The sequence below is a fragment of the Phyllobates terribilis genome, unplaced genomic scaffold, assembly GCF_046119375.1.
Source record: "Phyllobates terribilis strain yellow unplaced genomic scaffold, ASM4611937v1 Scaffold_7__3_contigs__length_470593459, whole genome shotgun sequence".
Classification (NCBI taxonomy): domain Eukaryota; kingdom Metazoa; phylum Chordata; class Amphibia; order Anura; family Dendrobatidae; genus Phyllobates; species Phyllobates terribilis.
The window spans coordinates 19,274,776-19,294,608 of NW_027362767.1; the positions used below are offsets into that span (position 1 = coordinate 19,274,776).

The window sequence follows — 19,833 nt, forward strand, 5'->3', positions numbered from 1 at the left end:
ACAGCCTGTCCTATCCCGCTGGCCTGTCCTATCCCGCTGGCCTGTCCTATCCCGGCGGTCTGTCCTATCCCGCTGCCTGTCCTAACCCAGCGGTCTATCCTATCCCGCTGCCTGTCCTAGCCCAGCGGTCTATCCTATCCCGCTGGCCTGTCCTATCCCGCTGCCTGTCCTATCCCGCTGCCTGTCCTATCCCGCTGGCCTGTCCTATCCCGCTGGCCTGTCCTATCCCGCTGGCCTGTCCTATCCCGCTGGCCTGTCCTATCCCGCTGGCCTGTCCTATCCCGGCGGTCTGTCCTATCCCAGCGGCCTGTCCTATCCCAGCGGCCTGTCCTATCCCAGCGGCCTGTCCTATCCCAGCGGCCTGTCCTATCCCGCTGCCTGTCCTATCCCGGCGGCCTGTCCTATCCGGACGACCTGTCCTATCCCGCTGGCCTGTCCTATCCCGGTGGCCCGTACCTCCCACTCCCGGCTCCAAGACTTCTCCCGAGCTGCACCTATTCTTTGGGATGCTTTACTCCAAGAAATTACAGCGAACCACAACTTACACAGTTTTAGGCGCTCCCTCTGTTTAGGGCGGCCTATCGCGTTCCCTAATCAAAGTCCTTTTTATATATTTATAGCCCATTCACTAGTTCTCTGAACATAATTCTCCACCAAACTCCACCGCATCCAAAAGCTACAGATACTGGCTAGTGACTGGTCATGCAGCCTTCATCTATCCCTCATCATCTCAAGATGGCCGGACCATCATTGTAAATAAGCCTCTGTACTTTGTGTCACCCCCACCTCATTGTAGATTGTAAGCTCTTATGGGCAGGGGTCGTTATTTTTGCTTTAATTATTGTATTATCTTTAATTACGTTACTTATGACTGTTCTATATGAACCTCTGGATTGTAAAGCGCTGCGGAATATGTTGGCGCTATATAAATTAAGATTATTATTAAAGGGTTTTTTTTGTTGGTTTTTTTTTTGCAAACTTTTAAACATTTTACTGATTAAAAAAATTCTTAAGTAAAAGCTGAGAAGTTTGGTGTCGCCGTGATCACAGCACAATGAGCGCAGGGGAAACAAAACCCCCAAAAATAATAGTGGAATCGAACATTTCCGTCTATGTAGGAGTTTTTTTTCCCCGTATTTCATCCATTTTATGGGAACAAGAAGGAAATCAAAGATATAACTCGGCCTGGAGAAAAGAACAAACGACGACGACAAATAACGACGACCCCGATAGAGGGAAGAGCGAGCAGAGAAAGAAAAGAATAACGAAAAAAACTCCCCCCCAAAAAAAAGCCGAGGTGCCATCCCTGCTCCCTCATCCCCAGACCCTGGAAGGCTGCTCTGCCCAGTTATATTGTACAGACACCCCACAGCACCACAAGTCCCAGCAGGTGCAGGCTGTCAGAGCCGTGCTGCAGTGGTCTGCCATGCTGGGGGTCTCCGCTATTTCTGTGCTCCCCGCAGCTGTCCCCGCACTGACAGCCTCACTGCCAGCAGCATTCCAACCCCCTGACATCATGGGCAGCAGCAGCCCCTGCACACCCACGTGTCCTTCCGCGGGGACTACACCTCTCCTCCCTCCACCCCGTGCACGATCAGTGCCAGCCTCCCCGCCCCCACAGCGGGCACTCAGCAGCCACAGGGCACGGACTACTTTACAGAGGGCTCTTACACCCAGGCAGAGCCTCATCACAGCGCGCACTGATCCGCTTGCCAGCTCCAGACAGGAAGTGGGGAGCAGAGGAGCCAGGGAGCGAGGACTGTGGGGGCTGCAGTGTGTGTAGAGGGGGCTACACCGTGTATTGAGGGGTCTGCAGTGTGTGTAGAGGGGGCTGCACAGTATATAGAGGAGGCTGCCCTGAGTATAGGGGGGACTGCACCGTATATAGAGGGGCTGCACTGTGTATAGAGGTGGACTGTACCGTATATAGAGGGGCTACACCAATTATAGTTGAGGCTGCACCATATATAGGGGGGGCTGCACTGTGTATATAGGAGGCTGCATCTGTTAATGTGGAGAACGGAGGATACGATTATATCACTGACAGCAAAGCAGTGAAGCAGCAGCTGTGCCCTGGATCTGTACAACAGGTGAGAACTCACAGACTGATACATTGTACTGCTGTCTATACTCCAGGACTGATACATTGTACTGCTGTCTATACTCCAGGACTGATACATTGTACTGCTGTCTATACTCCAGGACTGATACATTGTACTGCTGTCTATACTCCAGGACTGATACATTGTACTGCTGTCTATACTCCAGGACTGATACGTTGTACTGCTGTCTATACTCCAGGACTGATACATTGTACTGCTGTCTATACTCCAGGACTGATACGTTGTACCGCGCTGTACTGCTGTCTGTACTCCAGGACTGATACGTTGTACCGCGCTGTACTGCTGTCTATACTCCAGGACTGATACGTTGTACCGCGCTGTACTGCTGTCTAGACTCCAGGACTGATACGTTGTACCGCGCTGTACTGCTGTCTATACTCCAGGACTGATACGTTGTACCGCGCTGTACTGCTGTCTAGACTCCAGGACTGATACGTTGTACCGCGCTGTACTGCTGTCTAGACTCCAGGACTGATACGTTGTACCGCGCTGTACTGCTGTCTAGACTCCAGGACTGATACGTTGTACCGCGCTGTACTGCTGTCTAGACTCCAGGACTGATACGTTGTACCGCGCTGTATTGCTGTCTAGATTCCAGGACTGATACGTTGTACCGCGCTGTACTGCTGTCTATACTCCAGGACTGATACGTTGTACCGCGCTGTACTGCTGTCTATACTCCAGGACTGATACGTTGTACCGCGCTGTACTGCTGTCTATACTCCAGGACTGATACATTGTACCGCGCTGTACTGCTGTCTATACTCCAGGACTGATACGTTGTACCGCGCTGTACTGCTGTCTATACTCCAGGACTGATACGTTGTACCGCGCTGTACTGCTGTCTATACTCAGGACTGATACATTGTACCGCGCTGTACTGCTGTCTATACTCCAGGACTGATACGTTGTACCGCGCTGTACTGCTGTCTAGACTCCAGGACTGATACGTTGTACCGCGCTGTACTGCTGTCTAGACTCCAGGACTGATACGTTGTACCGCGCTGTACTGCTGTCTAGATTCCAGGACTGATACGTTGTACCGCGCTGTACTGCTGTCTATACTCCAGGACTGATACGTTGTACCGCGCTGTACTGCTGTCTATACTCCAGGACTGATACGTTGTACCGCGCTGTACTGCTATCTATACTCCAGGACTGATACGTTGTACCGCGCTGTACTGCTGTCTATACTCCAGGACTGATACGTTGTACCGCGCTGTACTGCTGTCTATACTCCAGGACTGATACATTGTACCGTGCTGTACTGCTGTCTATACTCAGGACTGATACGTTGTACCGCGCTGTATTGCTGTCTATACTCCAGGACTGATACGTTGTACCGCGCTGTATTGCTGTCTATACTCCAGGACTGATACGTTGTACCGCGCTACACTGCTGTCTATACTCCAGGACTGATACGTTGTACCCCGCTGTACCGCTGTCTATACTCCAGGACTGATACGTTGTACCGCTGTCTATACTCCAGGACTGATACGTTGTACCGCGCTGTACCGCTGTCTATACTCCAGGACTGATACGTTGTACCGCGCTGCACTGCTGTCTATACTCCAGGACTGATACGTTGTACCGCGCTGTACTGCTGTCTATCTTCAGGACTGATACGTTGTACCGCGCTGTACTGCTGTCTATACTCCAGGACTGATACGTTGTACCGCTGTCTATACTCCAGGACTGATACGTTGTACCGCGCTGTACTGCTGTCTATACTCAGGACTGATACGTTGTACCGCGCTGTACTGCTGTCTATACTCCAGGACTGATACGTTGTACCGCGCTGTACTGCTGTCTATACTCCAGGACTGATACGTTGTACCGCTGTCTATACTCCAGGACTGATACGTTGTACCGCGCTGTACTGCTGTCTATACTCCAGGACTGATACGTTGTACCCTGCTGTACTGCTGTCTATACTCCAGGACTGATACGTTGTACTGCTGTCTATACTCCAGGACTGATGCGCTGTACTGCTGTCTATACTCCAGGACTGATACGTTGTACCGCGCTGTACTGCTGTCTATACTCCAGGACTGATACATTGTACCGCGCTGTACTGCTGTCTATACTCCAGGACTGATACGTTGTACCGCTGTCTATACTCCAGGACTGATACGTTGTACCGCGCTGTACCGCTGTCTATACTCCAGGACTGATACGTTGTACCGCGCTGTAGCGCTGTCTATACTCCAGGACTGATACGTTGTACCGCGCTGTACCGCTGTCTATACTCCAGGACTGATACGTTGTACCGCGCTGTACTGCTGTCTATACTCCAGGACTGATACGTTGTACCGCTGTCTATACTCCAGGACTGATACGTTGTACCGCGCTGTACTGCTGTCTATACTCAGGACTGATACGTTGTACCGCGCTGTACTGCTGTCTATACTCCAGGACTGATACATTGTACCGCTGTCTATACTCGAGGACTGATACGTTGTACCGCGCTGTACCGCTGTCTATACTCCAGGACTGATACGTTGTACCCCGCTGTACTGCTGTCTATACTCCAGGACTGATACGTTGTACCACGCTGTACTGCTGTCTATACTCCAGGACTGATACGTTGTACCGCGCTGTACTGCTGTCTATACTCCAGGACTGATACGTTGTACCGCTGTCTATACTCCAGGACTGATACGTTGTACCGCGCTGTACCGCTGTCTATACTCCAGGACTGATACGTTGTACCGCGCTGTACGGCTGTCTATACTCCAGGACTGATACGTTGTACCGCGCTGTACTGCTGTCTATACTCAGGACTGATACGTTGTACCGCTGTCTATACTCCAGGACTGATACGTTGTACCCCGCTGTATTGCTGTCTATACTCCAGGACTGATACGTTGTACCGCGCTGTACCGCTGTCTATACTCCAGGACTGATACGTTGTACCGCTGTCTATACTCCAGGACTGATACGTTGTACCCCGCTGTCTATACTCCAGGACTGATACGTTGTACCGCTGTCTATACTCCAGGACTGATACGTTGTTCCGCGCTGTACCGCTGTCTATACTCCAGGAATGATACGTTGTACCGCGCTGTACTGCTGTCTATACTCCAGGACTGATACGTTGTACCGCGCTGTATTGCTGTCTATACTCCAGGACTGATACGTTGTACCGCTGTCTATACTCCAGGACTGATACGTTGTACCGCGCTGTACTGCTGTCTATACTCCAGGACTGATACATTGTACTGCTGTCTATAGTCCAGGACTGATAAATTGTACCGTGCTGTACTGCTGTCTATACTCCAGGACTGATACATTGTACCCCGCTGTATTGCTGTCTATACTCCAGGACTGATACGTTGTACCGCGCTGTACCGCTGTCTATACTCAGGACTGATACATTGTTCCGCGCTGTACTGCTGTCTATACTCCAGGACTGATACGTTGTACCGCGCTGTACTGCTGTCTATACTCCAGGACTGATACATTGTACCCCGCTGTACTGCTGTCTATACTCAGGACTGATACGTTGTACCGCGCTGTACTGCTGTCTATACTGCAGGACTGATACGTTGTACCGCGCTGTACTGCTGTCTATACTCCAGGACTGATACATTGTACTGCTGTCTATACTCCAGGACTGATACATTGTACCGTGCTGTACTGCTGTCTATACTCAGGACTGATACGTTGTACCGCGCTGTATTGCTGTCTATACTCCAGGACTGATACGTTGTACCGCGCTGTATTGCTGTCTATACTCCAGGACTGATACGTTGTACCGCGCTACACTGCTGTCTATACTCCAGGACTGATACGTTGTACCCCGCTGTACCGCTGTCTATACTCCAGGACTGATACGTTGTACCGCTGTCTATACTCCAGGACTGATACGTTGTACCGCGCTGTACTGCTGTCTATACTCAGGACTGATACGTTGTACCGCTGTCTATACTCCAGGACTGATACGTTGTACTGCGCTGCACTGCTGTCTATACTCCAGGACTGATACGTTGTACCGCGCTGTACTGCTGTCTATACTCCAGGACTGATACGTTGTACCGCTGTCTATACTCCAGGACTGATACGTTGTACCGCGCTGTACTGCTGTCTATACTCCAGGACTGATACGTTGTACCCTGCTGTACTGCTGTCTATACTCCAGGACTGATACGTTGTACCGCACTGTACTGCTGTCTATACTCCAGGACTGATACGTTGTACCCTGCTGTACTGCTGTCTATACTCCAGGACTGATACGTTGTACCGCGCTGTACTGCTGTCTATACTCCAGGACTGATACGTTGTACCGCACTGTACTGCTGTCTATACTCCAGGACTGATACGTTGTACCGCTGTCTATACTCCAGGACTGATACGTTGTACCGCGCTGTACTGCTGTCTATACTCCAGGACTGATACGTTGTACTGCTGTCTATACTCCAGGACTGATACGTTGTACCGCGCTGTACTGCTGTCTATACTCCAGGACTGATGCGCTGTACTGCTGTCTATACTCCAGGACTGATACGTTGTACCGCGCTGTACTGCTGTCTATACTCCAGGACTGATACATTGTACCGCGCTGTACTGCTGTCTATACTCCAGGACTGATGCGCTGTACTGCTGTCTATACTCCAGGACTGATGCGCTGTACTGCTGTCTATACTCCAGGACTGATACGTTGTACCGCTGTCTATACTCCAGGACTGATACGTTGTACCGCGCTGTACCGCTGTCTATACTCCAGGACTGATACGTTGTACCGCGCTGTACCGCTGTCTATACTCCAGGACTGATACGTTGTACCGCGCTGTACCGCTGTCTATACTCCAGGACTGATACGTTGTACCGCGCTGTACTGCTGTCTATACTCCAGGACTGATACGTTGTACCGCGCTGTACTGCTGTCTATACTCCAGGACTGATACGTTGTACCGCGCTGTACTGCTGTCTATACTCCAGGACTGATACGTTGTACCGCTGTCTATACTCCAGGACTGATAAGTTGTACCGCGCTGTACTGCTGTCTATACTCCAGGACTGATACGTTGTACCCCGCTGTACTGCTGTCTATACTCCAGGACTGATACGTTGTACCGCGCTGTACTGCTGTCTATACTCCAGGACTGATACGTTGTACCGCGCTGTACTGCTGTCTATACTCCAGGACTGATGCGCTGTACTGCTGTCTATACTCCAGGACTGATACGTTGTACCGCTGTCTATACTCAGGACTGATACGTTGTACCGCGCTGTACCGCTGTCTATACTCCAGGACTGATACGTTGTACCGCGCTGTACTGCTGTCTATACTCCAGGACTGATACGTTGTACCGCGCTGTACCGCTGTCTATACTCCAGGACTGATACGTTGTACCGCGCTGTACCGCTGTCTATACTCCAGGACTGATGCGTTGTACCGCACTGTACTGCTGTCTATACTCAGGACTGATACGTTGTACCGCTGTCTATACTCCAGGACTGATACGTTGTACCCCGCTGTATTGCTGTCTATACTCCAGGACTGATACGTTGTACCGCGCTGTACCGCTGTCTATACTCCAGGACTGATACGTTGTACCGCTGTCTATACTCCAGGACTGATAAATTGTACCGTGCTGTACTGCTGTCTATACTCCAGGACTGATACATTGTACCCCGCTGTATTGCTGTCTATACTCCAGGACGGATACGTTGTACCGCGCTGTACCGCTGTCTATACTCAGGACTGATACATTGTTCCGCGCTGTACTGCTGTCTATACTCCAGGACTGATACGTTGTACCGCGCTGTACTGCTGTCTATACTCCAGGACTGATACGTTGTACTGCTGTCTATACTCCAGGACTGATGCGCTGTACTGCTGTCTATACTCCAGGACTGATACGTTGTACCGCGCTGTACTGCTGTCTATACTCCAGGACTGATACATTGTACCGCGCTGTACTGCTGTCTATACTCCAGGACTGATACGTTGTACCGCTGTCTATACTCCAGGACTGATACGTTGTACCGCGCTGTACCGCTGTCTATACTCCAGGACTGATACGTTGTACCGCGCTGTAGCGCTGTCTATACTCCAGGACTGATACGTTGTACCGCGCTGTACCGCTGTCTATACTCCAGGACTGATACGTTGTACCGCGCTGTACCGCTGTCTATACTCCAGGACTGATACGTTGTACCGCGCTGTACTGCTGTCTATACTCCAGGACTGATACGTTGTACCGCTGTCTATACTCCAGGACTGATACGTTGTACCGCGCTGTACTGCTGTCTATACTCAGGACTGATACGTTGTACCGCGCTGTACTGCTGTCTATACTCCAGGACTGATACGTTGTACCGCGCTGTACTGCTGTCTATACTCCAGGACTGATACGTTGTACCGCTGTCTATACTCCAGGACTGATACGTTGTACCGTGCTGTACCGCTGTCTATACTCCAGGACTGATACGTTGTACCACGCTGTACTGCTGTCTATACTCCAGGACTGATACGTTGTACCGCGCTGTACTGCTGTCTATACTCCAGGACTGATACGTTGTACCGCTGTCTATACTCCAGGACTGATACGTTGTACCGTGCTGTACCGCTGTCTATACTCCAGGACTGATACGTTGTACCGCTGTCTATACTCCAGGACTGATACGTTGTACCGCGCTGTACCGCTGTCTATACTCCAGGACTGATACGTTGTACCGCGCTGTACCGCTGTCTATACTCCAGGACTGATACGTTGTACCGCGCTGTACTGCTGTCTATACTCAGGACTGATACGTTGTACCGCTGTCTATACTCCAGGACTGATACGTTGTACCCCGCTGTATTGCTGTCTATACTCCAGGACTGATACGTTGTACCGCGCTGTACCGCTGTCTATACTCCAGGACTGATACGTTGTACCGCTGTCTATACTCCAGGACTGATACGTTGTACCGCTGTCTATACTCCAGGACTGATACGTTGTTCCGCGCTGTATTGCTGTCTATACTCCAGGACTGATACGTTGTACCGCGCTGTACTGCTGTCTATACTCCAGGACTGATACGTTGTACCGCGCTGTATTGCTGTCTATACTCCAGGACTGATACGTTGTACCGCTGTCTATACTCCAGGACTGATACGTTGTACCGCGCTGTACTGCTGTCTATACTCCAGGACTGATACATTGTACTGCTGTCTATAGTCCAGGACTGATAAATTGTACCGTGCTGTACTGCTGTCTATACTCCAGGACTGATACATTGTACCCCGCTGTATTGCTGTCTATACTCCAGGACTGATACGTTGTACCGCGCTGTACCGCTGTCTATACTCAGGACTGATACATTGTTCCGCGCTGTACTGCTGTCTATACTCCAGGACTGATACGTTGTACCGCGCTGTACTGCTGTCTATACTCCAGGACTGATACATTGTACCCCGCTGTACTGCTGTCTATACTCAGGACTGATACGTTGTACCGCGCTGTACTGCTGTCTATACTCCAGGACTGATACGTTGTACCGCGCTGTACTGCTGTCTATACTCCAGGACTGATACATTGTACTGCTGTCTATACTCCAGGACTGATACATTGTACCGTGCTGTACTGCTGTCTATACTCAGGACTGATACGTTGTACCGCGCTGTATTGCTGTCTATACTCCAGGACTGATACGTTGTACCGCGCTACACTGCTGTCTATACTCCAGGACTGATACGTTGTACCCCGCTGTACCGCTGTCTATACTCCAGGACTGATACGTTGTACCGCTGTCTATACTCCAGGACTGATACGTTGTACCGCGCTGTACTGCTGTCTATACTCCAGGACTGATACGTTGTACTGCGCTGCACTGCTGTCTATACTCCAGGACTGATACGTTGTACCGCGCTGTACTGCTGTCTATACTCCAGGACTGATACGTTGTACCGCTGTCTATACTCCAGGACTGATACGTTGTACCGCGCTGTACTGCTGTCTATACTCCAGGACTGATACGTTGTACCGCACTGTACTGCTGTCTATACTCCAGGACTGATACGTTGTACCGCTGTCTATACTCCAGGACTGATACGTTGTACCGCGCTGTACTGCTGTCTATACTCCAGGACTGATACGTTGTACTGCTGTCTATACTCCAGGACTGATACGTTGTACCGCGCTGTACTGCTGTCTATACTCCAGGACTGATGCGCTGTACTGCTGTCTATACTCCAGGACTGATACGTTGTACCGCGCTGTACTGCTGTCTATACTCCAGGACTGATACATTGTACCGCGCTGTACTGCTGTCTATACTCCAGGACTGATGCGCTGTACTGCTGTCTATACTCCAGGACTGATGCGCTGTACTGCTGTCTATACTCCAGGACTGATACGTTGTACCGCTGTCTATACTCCAGGACTGATACGTTGTACCGCGCTGTACCGCTGTCTATACTCCAGGACTGATACGTTGTACCGCGCTGTACCGCTGTCTATACTCCAGGACTGATACGTTGTACCGCTGTCTATACTCCAGGACTGATACGTTGTACCGCGCTGTACCGCTGTCTATACTCCAGGACTGATACGTTGTACCGCGCTGTACTGCTGTCTATACTCCAGGACTGATACGTTGTACCGCGCTGTACTGCTGTCTATACTCCAGGACTGATACGTTGTACCGCGCTGTACTGCTGTCTATACTCCAGGACTGATACGTTGTACCGCTGTCTATACTCCAGGACTGATAAGTTGTACCGCGCTGTACTGCTGTCTATACTCCAGGACTGATACGTTGTACCCCGCTGTACTGCTGTCTATACTCCAGGACTGATACGTTGTACCGCGCTGTACTGCTGTCTATACTCCAGGACTGATACGTTGTACCGCGCTGTACTGCTGTCTATACTCCAGGACTGATGCGCTGTACTGCTGTCTATACTCCAGGACTGATACGTTGTACCGCTGTCTATACTCAGGACTGATACGTTGTACCGCGCTGTACCGCTGTCTATACTCCAGGACTGATACGTTGTACCGCGCTGTACTGCTGTCTATACTCCAGGACTGATACGTTGTACCGCGCTGTACCGCTGTCTATACTCCAGGACTGATACGTTGTACCGCGCTGTACCGCTGTCTATACTCCAGGACTGATGCGTTGTACCGCACTGTACTGCTGTCTATACTCAGGACTGATACGTTGTACCGCTGTCTATACTCCAGGACTGATACGTTGTACCCCGCTGTATTGCTGTCTATACTCCAGGACTGATACGTTGTACCGCGCTGTACCGCTGTCTATACTCCAGGACTGATACGTTGTACCGCTGTCTATACTCCAGGACTGATAAATTGTACCGTGCTGTACTGCTGTCTATACTCCAGGACTGATACATTGTACCCCGCTGTATTGCTGTCTATACTCCAGGACGGATACGTTGTACCGCGCTGTACCGCTGTCTATACTCAGGACTGATACATTGTTCCGCGCTGTACTGCTGTCTATACTCCAGGACTGATACGTTGTACCGCGCTGTACTGCTGTCTATACTCCAGGACTGATACATTGTACCGCGCTGTACTGCTGTCTATACTCCAGGACTGATACATTGTACCGCGCTGTACTGCTGTCTATACTCCAGGACTGATACGTTGTTCCGCGCTGTACTGCTGTCTATACTCAGGACTGATACGTTGTACCGCACTGTACTGCTGTCTATACTCCAGGACTGATACATTGTACCGCGCTGTACTGCTGTCTATACTCCAGGACTGATACGTTGTTCCGCGCTGTACTGCTGTCTATACTCAGGACTGATACGTTGTACCGCACTGTACTGCTGTCTATACTCCAGGACTGATACATTGTACCGCTGTCTATACTGCAGGACTGATACGTTGTACCGCGCTGTACTGCTGTCTATACTCCAGGACTGATACATTGTACCGCTGTCTATACTCCAGGACTGATACGTTGTACCGCGCTGTACTGCTGTCTATACTCCAGACTGATACATTGTACCGCTGTCTATACTCCAGGACTGATACGTTGTACCGCGCTGTACTGCTGTCTATACTCCAGGACTGATACATTGTACCGCGCTGTACTGCTGTCTATACTCCAGGACTGATACATTGTACCCCGCTGTACTGCTGTCTATACTCAGGACTGATACGTTGTACCGCGCTGTACTGTTGTCTATACTCCAGGACTGATACGTTGTACCGCGCTGTACTGCTGTCTATACTCCAGGACTGATACATTGTACTGCTGTCTATACTCCAGGACTGATACATTGTACCGTGCTGTACTGCTGTCTATACTCAGGACTGATAGGTTGTACCGCGCTGTATTGCTGTCTATACTCCAGGACTGATACGTTGTACCGCGCTGTATTGCTGTCTATACTCCAGAACTGATACGTTGTACCGCGCTACACTGCTGTCTATACTCCAGGACTGATACGTTGTACCCCGCTGTACCGCTGTCTATACTCCAGGACTGATACGTTGTACCGCTGTCTATACTCCAGGACTGATACGTTGTACCGCGCTGTACTGCTGTCTATACTCAGGACTGATACGTTGTACCGCTGTCTATACTCCAGGACTGATACGTTGTACCGCGCTGTACCGCTGTCTATACTCCAGGACTGATACGTTGTACTGCGCTGCACTGCTGTCTATACTCCAGGACTGATACGTTGTACCGCGCTGTACTGCTGTCTATACTCCAGGACTGATACGTTGTACCGCTGTCTATACTCCAGGACTGATAAGTTGTACCGCGCTGTACTGCTGTCTATCTTCAGGACTGATACGTTGTACCGCGCTGTACTGCTGTCTATACTCCAGGACTGATACGTTGTACCGCTGTCTATACTCCAGGACTGATACGTTGTACCGCGCTGTACTGCTGTCTATACTCAGGACTGATACGTTGTACCGCGCTGTACTGCTGTCTATACTCCAAGACTGATACGTTGTACCGCGCTGTACTGCTGTCTATACTCCAGGACTGATACGTTGTACCGCTGTCTATACTCCAGGACTGATACGTTGTACCGCGCTGTACTGCTGTCTATACTCCAGGACTGATACGTTGTACTGCTGTCTATACTCCAGGACTGATACGTTGTACCGCGCTGTACTGCTGTCTATACTCCAGGACTGATGCGCTGTACTGCTGTCTATACTCCAGGACTGATACGTTGTACCGCGCTGTACTGCTGTCTATACTCCAGGACTGATACATTGTACCGCGCTGTACTGCTGTCTATACTCCAGGACTGATGCGCTGTACTGCTGTCTATACTCCAGGACTGATGCGCTGTACTGCTGTCTATACTCCAGGACTGATACGTTGTACCGCTGTCTATACTCCAGGACTGATACGTTGTACCGCGCTGTACCGCTGTCTATACTCCAGGACTGATACGTTGTACCGCGCTGTACCGCTGTCTATACTCCAGGACTGATACGTTGTACCGCGCTGTACCGCTGTCTATACTCCAGGACTGATACGTTGTACCGCGCTGTACTGCTGTCTATACTCCAGGACTGATACGTTGTACCGCGCTGTACTGCTGTCTATACTCAGGACTGATACGTTGTACCGCGCTGTACTGCTGTCTATACTCCAGGACTGATACGTTGTACCGCGCTGTACTGCTGTCTATACTCCAGGACTGATACGTTGTACCGCTGTCTATACTCCAGGACTGATACGTTGTACCGCGCTGTACCGCTGTCTATACTCCAGGACTGATACGTTGTACCCCGCTGTACTGCTGTCTATACTCCAGGACTGATACGTTGTACCGCGCTGTACTGCTGTCTATACTCCAGGACTGATACGTTGTACCGCGCTGTACTGCTGTCTATACTCCAGGACTGATGCGCTGTACTGCTGTCTATACTCCAGGACTGATACGTTGTACCGCTGTCTATACTCAGGACTGATACGTTGTACCGCGCTGTACCGCTGTCTATACTCCAGGACTGATACGTTGTACCGCGCTGTACTGCTGTCTATACTCCAGGACTGATACGTTGTACCGCGCTGTACCGCTGTCTATACTCCAGGACTGATACGTTGTACCGCGCTGTACCGCTGTCTATACTCCAGGACTGATGCGTTGTACCGCGCTGTACTGCTGTCTATACTCAGGACTGATACGTTGTACCGCTGTCTATACTCCAGGACTGATACGTTGTACCCCGCTGTATTGCTGTCTATACTCCAGGACTGATACGTTGTACCGCTGTCTATACTCCAGGACTGATACGTTGTACCGCTGTCTATACTCCAGGACTGATACGTTGTACCCCGCTGTATTGCTGTCTATACTCCAGGACTGATACGTTGTTCCGCGCTGTACCGCTGTCTATACTCCAGGAATGATACGTTGTACCGCGCTGTACTGCTGTCTATACTCCAGGACTGATACGTTGTACCGCGCTGTATTGCTGTCTATACTCCAGGACTGATACGTTGTACCGCGCTGTACTGCTGTCTATACTCCAGGACTGATAAATTGTACCGTGCTGTACTGCTGTCTATACTCCAGGACTGATACATTGTACCCCGCTGTATTGCTGTCTATATTCCAGGACTGATACGTTGTACCGCGCTGTACCGCTGTCTATACTCAGGACTGATACATTGCTCCGCGCTGTACTGCTGTCTATACTCCAGGACTGATACGTTGTACCGCGCTGTACTGCTGTCTATACTCCAGGACTGATACGTTGTACTGCTGTCTATACTCCAGGACTGATACGTTGTACTGCTGTCTATACTCCAGGACTGATACGTTGTACCGCACTGTACTGCTGTCTATACTCCAGGACTGATACGTTGTACCGCGCTGTACCGCTGTCTATACTCCAGGACTGATACGTTGTACCGCGCTGTACCGCTGTCTATACTCCAGGACTGATACGTTGTACCGCGCTGTACCGCTGTCTATACTCCAGGACTGATACGTTGTACCGCGCTGTACCGCTGTCTATACTCCAGGACTGATACGTTGTACCGCGCTGTACTGCTGTCTATACTCCAGGACTGATACGTTGTACCGCGCTGTACTGCTGTCTATACTCCAGGACTGATACGTTGTACCGCTGTCTATACTCCAGGACTGATAAGTTGTACCGCGCTGTACTGCTGTCTATACTCCAGGACTGATACGTTGTACCGCTGTCTATACTCCAGGACTGATAAGTTGTACCGCGCTGTACTGCTGTCTATACTCCAGGACTGATACGTTGTACCCCGCTGTACTGCTGTCTATACTCCAGGACTGATACGTTGTACCGCGCTGTACTGCTGTCTATACTCCAGGACTGATACGTTGTACCGCGCTGTACTGCTGTCTATACTCCAGGACTGATGCGCTGTACTGCTGTCTATACTCCAGGACTGATACGTTGTACCGCTGTCTATACTCAGGACTGATACTTTGTACCGCGCTGTACCGCTGTCTATACTCCAGGACTGATACGTTGTACCGCGCTGTACTGCTGTCTATACTCCAGGACTGATACGTTGTACCGCGCTGTACCGCTGTCTATACTCCAGGACTGATACGTTGTACCGCGCTGTACCGCTGTCTATACTCCAGGACTGATGCGTTGTACCGCACTGTACTGCTGTCTATACTCAGGACTGATACGTTGTACCGCTGTCTATACTCCAGGACTGATACGTTGTACCCCGCTGTATTGCTGTCTATACTCCAGGACTGATACGTTGTACCGCGCTGTACCGCTGTCTATACTCCAGGACTGATACGTTGTACCGCTGTCTATACTCCAGGACTGATAAATTGTACCGTGCTGTACTGCTGTCTATACTCCAGGACTGATACATTGTACCCCGCTGTATTGCTGTCTATACTCCAGGACGGATACGTTGTACCGCGCTGTACCGCTGTCTATACTCAGGACTGATACATTGTTCCGCGCTGTACTGCTGTCTATACTCCAGGACTGATACGTTGTACCGCGCTGTACTGCTGTCTATACTCCAGGACTGATACATTGTACCGCGCTGTACTGCTGTCTATACTCCAGGACTGATACATTGTACCGCGCTGTACTGCTGTCTATACTCCAGGACTGATACGTTGTTCCGCGCTGTACTGCTGTCTATACTCAGGACTGATACGTTGTACCGCACTGTACTGCTGTCTATACTCCAGGACTGATACATTGTACCGCGCTGTACTGCTGTCTATACTCCAGGACTGATACGTTGTTCCGCGCTGTACTGCTGTCTATACTCAGGACTGATACGTTGTACCGCACTGTACTGCTGTCTATACTCCAGGACTGATACATTGTACCGCTGTCTATACTGCAGGACTGATACGTTGTACCGCGCTGTACTGCTGTCTATACTCCAGGACTGATACATTGTACCGCTGTCTATACTCCAGGACTGATACGTTGTACCGCGCTGTACTGCTGTCTATACTCCAGACTGATACATTGTACCGCTGTCTATACTCCAGGACTGATACGTTGTACCGCGCTGTACTGCTGTCTATACTCCAGGACTGATACATTGTACCGCGCTGTACTGCTGTCTATACTCCAGGACTGATACATTGTACCCCGCTGTACTGCTGTCTATACTCAGGACTGATACGTTGTACCGCGCTGTACTGTTGTCTATACTCCAGGACTGATACGTTGTACCGCGCTGTACTGCTGTCTATACTCCAGGACTGATACATTGTACTGCTGTCTATACTCCAGGACTGATACATTGTACCGTGCTGTACTGCTGTCTATACTCAGGACTGATACGTTGTACCGCGCTGTATTGCTGTCTATACTCCAGGACTGATACGTTGTACCGCGCTGTATTGCTGTCTATACTCCAGAACTGATACGTTGTACCGCGCTACACTGCTGTCTATACTCCAGGACTGATACGTTGTACCCCGCTGTACCGCTGTCTATACTCCAGGACTGATACGTTGTACCGCTGTCTATACTCCAGGACTGATACGTTGTACCGCGCTGTACTGCTGTCTATACTCAGGACTGATACGTTGTACCGCTGTCTATACTCCAGGACTGATACGTTGTACCGCGCTGTACCGCTGTCTATACTCCAGGACTGATACGTTGTACTGCGCTGCACTGCTGTCTATACTCCAGGACTGATACGTTGTACCGCGCTGTACTGCTGTCTATACTCCAGGACTGATACGTTGTACCGCTGTCTATACTCCAGGACTGATAAGTTGTACCGCGCTGTACTGCTGTCTATCTTCAGGACTGATACGTTGTACCGCGCTGTACTGCTGTCTATACTCCAGGACTGATACGTTGTACCGCTGTCTATACTCCAGGACTGATACGTTGTACCGCGCTGTACTGCTGTCTATACTCAGGACTGATACGTTGTACCGCGCTGTACTGCTGTCTATACTCCAAGACTGATACGTTGTACCGCGCTGTACTGCTGTCTATACTCCAGGACTGATACGTTGTACCGCTGTCTATACTCCAGGACTGATACGTTGTACCGCGCTGTACTGCTGTCTATACTCCAGGACTGATACGTTGTACTGCTGTCTATACTCCAGGACTGATACGTTGTACCGCGCTGTACTGCTGTCTATACTCCAGGACTGATGCGCTGTACTGCTGTCTATACTCCAGGACTGATACGTTGTACCGCGCTGTACTGCTGTCTATACTCCAGGACTGATACATTGTACCGCGCTGTACTGCTGTCTATACTCCAGGACTGATGCGCTGTACTGCTGTCTATACTCCAGGACTGATGCGCTGTACTGCTGTCTATACTCCAGGACTGATACGTTGTACCGCTGTCTATACTCCAGGACTGATACGTTGTACCGCTGTCTATACTCCAGGACTGATACGTTGTACCGCGCTGTACCGCTGTCTATACTCCAGGACTGATACGTTGTACCGCGCTGTACCGCTGTCTATACTCCAGGACTGATACGTTGTACCGCGCTGTACTGCTGTCTATACTCCAGGACTGATACGTTGTACCGCGCTGTACTGCTGTCTATACTCAGGACTGATACGTTGTACCGCGCTGTACTGCTGTCTATACTCCAGGACTGATACGTTGTACCGCGCTGTACTGCTGTCTATACTCCAGGACTGATACGTTGTACCGCTGTCTATACTCCAGGACTGATACGTTGTACCGCGCTGTACCGCTGTCTATACTCCAGGACTGATACGTTGTACCCCGCTGTACTGCTGTCTATACTCCAGGACTGATACGTTGTACCGCGCTGTACTGCTGTCTATACTCCAGGACTGATACGTTGTACCGCGCTGTACTGCTGTCTATACTCCAGGACTGATGCGCTGTACTGCTGTCTATACTCCAGGACTGATACGTTGTACCGCTGTCTATACTCAGGACTGATACGTTGTACCGCGCTGTACCGCTGTCTATACTCCAGGACTGATACGTTGTACCGCGCTGTACTGCTGTCTATACTCCAGGACTGATACGTTGTACCGCGCTGTACCCCTGTCTATACTCCAGGACTGATACGTTGTACCGCGCTGTACCGCTGTCTATACTCCAGGACTGATGCGTTGTACCGCGCTGTACTGCTGTCTATACTCAGGACTGATACGTTGTACCGCTGTCTATACTCCAGGACTGATACGTTGTACCCCGCTGTATTGCTGTCTATACTCCAGGACTGATACGTTGTACCGCTGTCTATACTCCAGGACTGATACGTTGTACCGCTGTCTATACTCCAGGACTGATACGTTGTACCCCGCTGTATTGCTGTCTATACTCCAGGACTGATACGTTGTTCCGCGCTGTACCGCTGTCTATACTCCAGGAATGATACGTTGTACCGCGCTGTACTGCTGTCTATACTCCAGGACTGATACGTTGTACCGCGCTGTATTGCTGTCTATACTCCAGGACTGATACGTTGTACCGCGCTGTACTGCTGTCTATACTCCAGGACTGATAAATTGTACCGTGCTGTACTGCTGTCTATACTCCAGGACTGATACATTGTACCCCGCTGTATTGCTGTCTATATTCCAGGACTGATACGTTGTACCGCGCTGTACCGCTGTCTATACTCAGGACTGATACATTGTTCCGCGCTGTACTGCTGTCTATACTCCAGTTGTACCGCGCTGTACTGCTGTCTATACTCCAGGACTGATACATTGTACCGCGCTGTACTGCTGTCTATACTCCAGGACTGATACGTTGTACTGCTGTCTATACTCCAGGACTGATACGTTGTACTGCTGTCTATACTCCAGGACTGATACGTTGTACCGCACTGTACTGCTGTCTATACTCCAGGACTGATACATTGTACCGCGCTGTACTGCTGTCTATACTCCAGGACTGATACGTTGTTCCGCGCTGTACTGCTGTCTATACTCAGGACTGATACGTTGTACCGCACTGTACTGCTGTCTATACTCCAGGACTGATACATTGTACCGCTGTCTATACTCCAGGACTGATACGTTGTACCGCGCTGTACTGCTGTCTATACTCCAGGACTGATACATTGTACCGCTGTCTATACTCCAGGACTGATACGTTGTACCGCACTGTACTGCTGTCTGTACTCCAGACTGAGACATTGTACCCCTGTCTATACTCCAGGACTTCTACGTTGTACCGCGCTGTATTGCTGTCTATACTCCAGGACTGATACGTTGTACCGCGCTGTACCGCTGTCTATACTCAGGACTGA

The 19,833-nt window shown here is 50.3% G+C and overlaps 1 protein-coding gene across 3 annotated transcripts in view; it reads left to right on the forward strand.

Annotated features, from left to right (window-relative positions):
- Window positions 1-1,580: 1,580 nt before the first annotated feature.
- PTPN21 (protein tyrosine phosphatase non-receptor type 21) overlaps window positions 1,581-19,833 on the forward strand; it is a 65,951-nt gene continuing 47,698 nt past the window's right edge. For 2 of the 3 annotated variants that reach the window (XR_012247306.1, XM_073638232.1), the window contains exon 1: window positions 1,581-2,090. The gene's annotated coding sequence lies outside the window, so the exon portion shown is untranslated. The remainder of the gene's footprint in view (window positions 2,091-19,833) is intronic. The other variant, XM_073638233.1, reaches the window with a different exon arrangement.